Source organism: Leuciscus leuciscus (genome assembly GCF_965113295.1).
Source record: "Leuciscus leuciscus genome assembly, chromosome: 11".
In the NCBI taxonomy this organism is placed as follows: domain Eukaryota; kingdom Metazoa; phylum Chordata; class Actinopteri; order Cypriniformes; family Leuciscidae; genus Leuciscus; species Leuciscus leuciscus.
This window is the reverse complement of record NC_138735.1, coordinates 12,237,218-12,243,217: the sequence shown is the minus strand read 5'-3', so window position 1 is coordinate 12,243,217 and position 6,000 is coordinate 12,237,218.

Genomic DNA, 6,000 nt, shown 5'->3' with positions numbered 1-6,000 from the left:
TGCACACAGGTGTGCAGTGTATTACTTTAGTTTGAAAATGACTTCTTGCATTATCTTTTTAACTGTTAAATTCTCATTAATTTCTCTTTCATTATGCTTAGATGAGGTTAAATCTTGGCTTGCTCAAAACTTTTTCTCTTTAAATGAAGACAAAACTGAGGTGATAGTTTTCGCCCCACTGATCATTTTAAGACCCCCAGCATCGATTTGAGGAGCTTATCTGCATTCAGATCTACACATGTGCGGAATTGGGGTGTGCTTTTAGATGGGCCTTTAAAATTTGACAAACAAATATCTTCAGTAATTGGATCTAGTTTCTATCAACTCCGTCTTTTGTCTAAAATTAAACACTTCCTAACTGACAAAACACTAGAGATGGCTGTTCATGCTTTTATTACTTCCCATTTAGACTACAGCAACTCATTGTATTGCGGTATTTCCAAGTCACAAATCGCTCGCCTTCAACTGGTCCAAAATGCTGCAGCAAGATTTATTCACAAAAGTAGTAAATATAATCACATGATGATGATGATACATTTTATTTATATTGCGCTTTTCTGCTTTACATATAGCCTAACATTCAAGCTGGGGCCAGTTGTACTGTTAGAGGGGCCAGTTTAGACCTTATTGTTGTCATATCATTTTCTGCACTGCACTATAGGCATTAACAGGCAAAATACCATGATTACCAATCATTCAACAATGTATTTGCATTTCCATTATATTTTTTAGATTTGCATTACATATTCAGAATCAGTCACATTAACTGCATTCTACGATTTTTGTGTTTTTTTGCAAAAAGATCAGCAAATTCATCTAGATTTAAGGCCTTTGCCCTCCTTGACTCAATACTTAGAACACCTAAATTGCTTAATCTGTCATCTGACATTGTGGACCTGAGATAGGTTTTCACCAGCTTTAGTGCATACAATATAATATACAATTAAATTATGCTTATTTTAAATGTATTGTGCAGGCTAGGTATAAAAAATATAGGAAAAACCATGATAATATGAAACGCTTCAAAACAGAGCGCACAAAGCGCGTATGCGCATCGCGGGTGCAGAATGATGTGCTCAAAGCAACATGGAGTCACAGTGTTCAGCGCTGCGCTGCACAAGTGCGCATTTAAAAGTTCACGGCACAAAGCGAAGAAATTTCGAGCGCACAAATCCTAGTGTAGCCTATATCTGTCCGCCAGTTTATTGATCATTTGTTTCTTCACATAGTGAAGTTTTAAATTCCAGTTATTGTGCGTTTGATGCCGATTCATAGTCCTTGTGGTGTGAACAGGCACACGGTAGCGAGTCGTTTTAAAACAGCAACAAACATAAAATACAAATACACAAAATAAAGTCATTTTATGCAAATCCACAGCCTTTTATCTACAGATCAAGCATTATAATGTGTATATATCATATTGGAGAGAGTTTTACCGTGCATATATATAACATAATATAAATTAACATTACAAAAGTTAATGATAGTACATTTCAAATACCTAAAAATTGACAATTAAGTGATTTTGTTCGAGTCAAAAATATTACTTAACATTAATGAACCAACGGTACACATTTTTTACTTTAGCAATCTTATGGGTTGTGGTCTCTCAGACATTGGCAGTAATAAAAATACAATAAAAACATAGTTTCCCTTTGGACTTAAATTACACTTGATACTGGGCATCATTACATTTTTCCCCTGACTGACAGGTAATGCTTGTAACCCGATCATAATCTGTTATCCGACAAGATAAGAATGTTATAGGCCTATTCTAATTAAATTAAATTAGAATGTATGTATTTCTCAATACTTATCACTTTTTTCAAAGCTCTTCACTCCGTTGTCTTAACCAACTTTCAGGTTCACTGCAGTTTATTTCACATTCAAAACGCATTAAAACTACCAAAACACATCATTCATGTCTCAAATTAAGTCATTCTTTCAGAACTCTAGTGAAGGTTTCAGCCAACAAACATAAATTAAATATACAAAACAAAAAACACACAAACAACAGGCAGCAATGTGCACTATTTTCTGCTGTTCAGAATTCAATGCAGTTTATGTTACATGGTTCATGTTTACATTAATGTACAAACCTTTTGTATAGATGGTGATGAAAATGAAAGACTAAGACTTTGTGTACGTGTTTAGCTACATCATAATTTTTCTGATTTAAAAATATATATATTTCAGAATAATATATATCAATGTGGTATACGGTAGAAATATTACACATTTCAGTCTAGCTTAGGTTTTTAAATTAAATAACACAGTCTTGGAAATAATATGTAAGCATGTGCAAATAAGCCTGTATAGTAAATCAAGTTCTGTTGGTCTTTGTGTTTAAGTGAGAAATTAATTCATTTAAATTGAAAGATCTCAATGTTTATAAGATCTTTCAATTTTTTTTTGCCAAAGCAATAATAAATGATCCACAGTTTGGCTCACATAAGCCCCGTTCACACAGAGATTCCGGAAAATACACTGATAATTTGTCCCGCGATTGTTTGATTTCTGTTCATTCACACTCCCAGGGATTTTCTGAAATCAGTATTATATATTATAATATAATATTTAAATATAAAATCTTGTTTACTTGTTTAGCACTATGTTTACAATGAAACTAAATTAATGATTATTCCAAACACAAATAAAATGTAAGTTTCCCAATTCTAAAGTCACTTTTTCAAAACTCTCTTCACACAGTGATCACACCTTCCGTCTATGTGAGCTAAACTGTGGATCACTGCTTTGAAAGATGTCATTGAATGCATTTTGTTCCATTTACATTAATTATTCTTAAACACCAACACCAACAGAACTTTATGTTCTATACAGGCTAATTTGCACATGTTTACATACTCTTTTTAAAACTGTTAATAATAATAGTACTGTTAAACTGTTAAAAATTAATTTCAGTAATATCACATTGAAATAGATATTCTGATTCTAAAATATAATAATATCAAAATAATTAGATGTAAGTGTTAGTCTTTCAGTTTCATCACCATCTATACAAAAGGGGAAACTTAGGAATATTTTAGTACAGTAATGTTAAAAAGTTAGTTTGTTAGTATACTTTACTTTATTGTCCTTTTTCAGGAAATTTGTCTTGGACTCAAAGCTGCATTAGTACACAACATATACATACACACACAAACCAAAAAGAGTTTAAAACTACATATATGTATAACTACATCTTGCTATTTAACATATTAATAGATACTCTAACGGTTACTCTTACTCAGTGGGACTCTATACCGTCTCCATGATGGCAGAAGCTGATACATTGGAAATAAAACATGGCTTGAATCATTCACTATTGTCTGTGCATTTTTAAAAATCCACGATTCGTAAATTGATTGAAGTGATGAGTACTCTCTTACACCCATAACTTACATTGCAGTTTTCACAAGACGTGCAAGCTGTGATTTTAATTGGACCGAAAGATTGCCATATGAAGTTTGCATCCTATAATTTAAAATACCTAAAACGGCATAATGAAATAATTGCATAATTCTCTGATTTACACCAAACAGCCTAAGTCTTGAACAAAGTTTTGAACAAAGATAATCAATGTGGGCTTTCCAAGTAAATGAACGATCAATGACCACACCTATATACTTATAGGTATCCACCTGCTCAATATTATCATAGATGATAACTGGGCTGTAATCAAAAAGGATCATGTAACATCAACTGCAGTGAATTATAAACAGTAGATAGTGTCATTCTTGTTTTATGAAAGCATTTTTTAAATCAGAAAAATTAAGATGTAGCTAAACACGTACACAAGTCTTAGTCTTTCATTTTCATCACCATCTATACAAAAGGTTTGTAAAAAATACACTGTAAAAAAAATACACAAAGGTCAAAACTCAATTTTATGTTGATTGTTGCATTTAAAATATTCAGATGGTTCAACTAAAGTGCCAGTGTTAAAATACATTGAGAATACTATGACTAACCGGTTAACTGACACTAAAAATTTTGATCTATTATTACAATCAGTAGTTTCAAGTTTAATTAATTTATAAAGTACATTTAAAACAGCCACAAGACTGGCCAAAGTGCTGTACAAGACAACTAAATACGTATCCTAAATATACACACTCTAATGCACAAAAAATTATATAATATATACATTTAAGAAAAAAGAAAAAAAATCAATATGCCAGAGAAAACAAATACCTTTTTAAAAGAGACTTAAAAATTGTTAGGGAAGATCTCTAATGGCTTGTTTTCACTGAGCGGTACGGTACGCATTTATTTCCGTTTCCACTGTCAAAAGTTGTGAATGGTACCAAAAAGCCGAACCGTACTGTACCACTTTTTGGGTACCCTTTCGTTGTGGTACCAGCACAGTGGTATGGTACTAAAGGGTGGAGCTAGACTCACTGCAGGATGTTGATTGGTTGACAGATAATCGTCACTTGCGCGTGCTACAAGGGGAATGACAACATAAGAAGCGCCATCTTTTAATTTACAGTTGGAATATAATACTACTGTTACTGTGTCACGAAATGTAAATTTAAGAGTTTTTCAGGCGAGAATGTAGTTGTTTAAAGCTCAAATCTGTGGTTTATTTATAAAGATTTATGAAAATTTTATCCAGGTTGTGAGATCCAGGCAATCACCGGGCGCTCGGCGCTCATGTACCCGGCCTGGAACAGCCTTTCCTCGGCTGGTCGTTCTGACGTTTGCCGCCGACTTTAACGTCTCTGTAGTGGTTAAACATGAGATATAATTTGTTTTGTGTATACCTAACGGGCGATCTTTGGTCTTGTGAGTCTATAATTTATTCCGTGGCCAAACTGAGGGCAAAGTGAAATTTCATAACATTATATTTAGGCTATTTAACTTTACCGTTGTAACGTTAGACTAGAGCGCTGACTTTGTATGTCTGACTGAATTGTTTGCTTTATTTCTTATTGATAGCTTCTTGTACTTTTTACTTATACTTTTATAATGGCTATTATTGATAAAACTGAAATTTAACAAAAAGAGACAGGGGGCCCTATCTTGCACCCAGCGCAATAGACTTTGTACACTGAAGCATGTATCATTCCTATTTTGCACCCGCGCACAGCGGACTTTTCCCTCCACAGACGCACGCTGGTAAACTAGGAAATACACTTGCGCTTCAGCGAAAAGAGAAGGCGTGTTTCGGCGCAAACGTTCCCTGATGCTATTTTGCAGGTTTAGAAAACAATTCCTCCACTGACCAGGAGAAACCTAGTCTAAAGTCAGTGGCGCGTTGCGCAAGATATTCATATGCTATTTTAAGGGCGCATGCTTGGCCATAATCAATGTAGCGTGTGCACATACACTTTGCTTCTCTCATCTACACAGAAGCAGCCATTTTCATTTTTGCAAATCATACATTATTACAATAGATAGATAGATAGATAGATAGACAGTTTATTATAAAAGCATAAATCTAGCTTACACATTTACCCAAATTATCATACGCCTGTTTAACCGAAGCTAATTTGGGTATGTTTCTCCATCCCCAATGTAATTTCTCTGTGTTTTACGGCCCTGACGAGAACGTCGGTCTCCTCGGCTGTGAACCACTCCTGGCGTGAGTCTGGCAAATCCGCCGTTATAATATCAAACCGCCATAGAACAAGCGCGCCTGCTCTTAAAGGGAATGTGAGATGTCGCTCTGATTGGTTTAATTCACGTTACGCCCAAACCACACCTATGAGTAATGAAGCTACTTCAGACCAACACATTTTAGATTTGCGTCGGGCGCAAGAGTAATTTATCCCGCCGGTATAATAGCAACAGCGCCCAAGACCCGCCCACAAAGTTACTTGCGTTTCGCGCTTGATACTTACATTTCAGGGGCCGTATTCACAAAGAATTTTAAGGCTAAAAGTAGCTCCTAACTGGCGAATTTAGGAGCAACTCCTAAAAATAATGGGCGTGTCACTCCCAACTTTAGGACTCCTAATTTTTTTCACTAAGAGTAATTCACGAAGCATTTTAGCC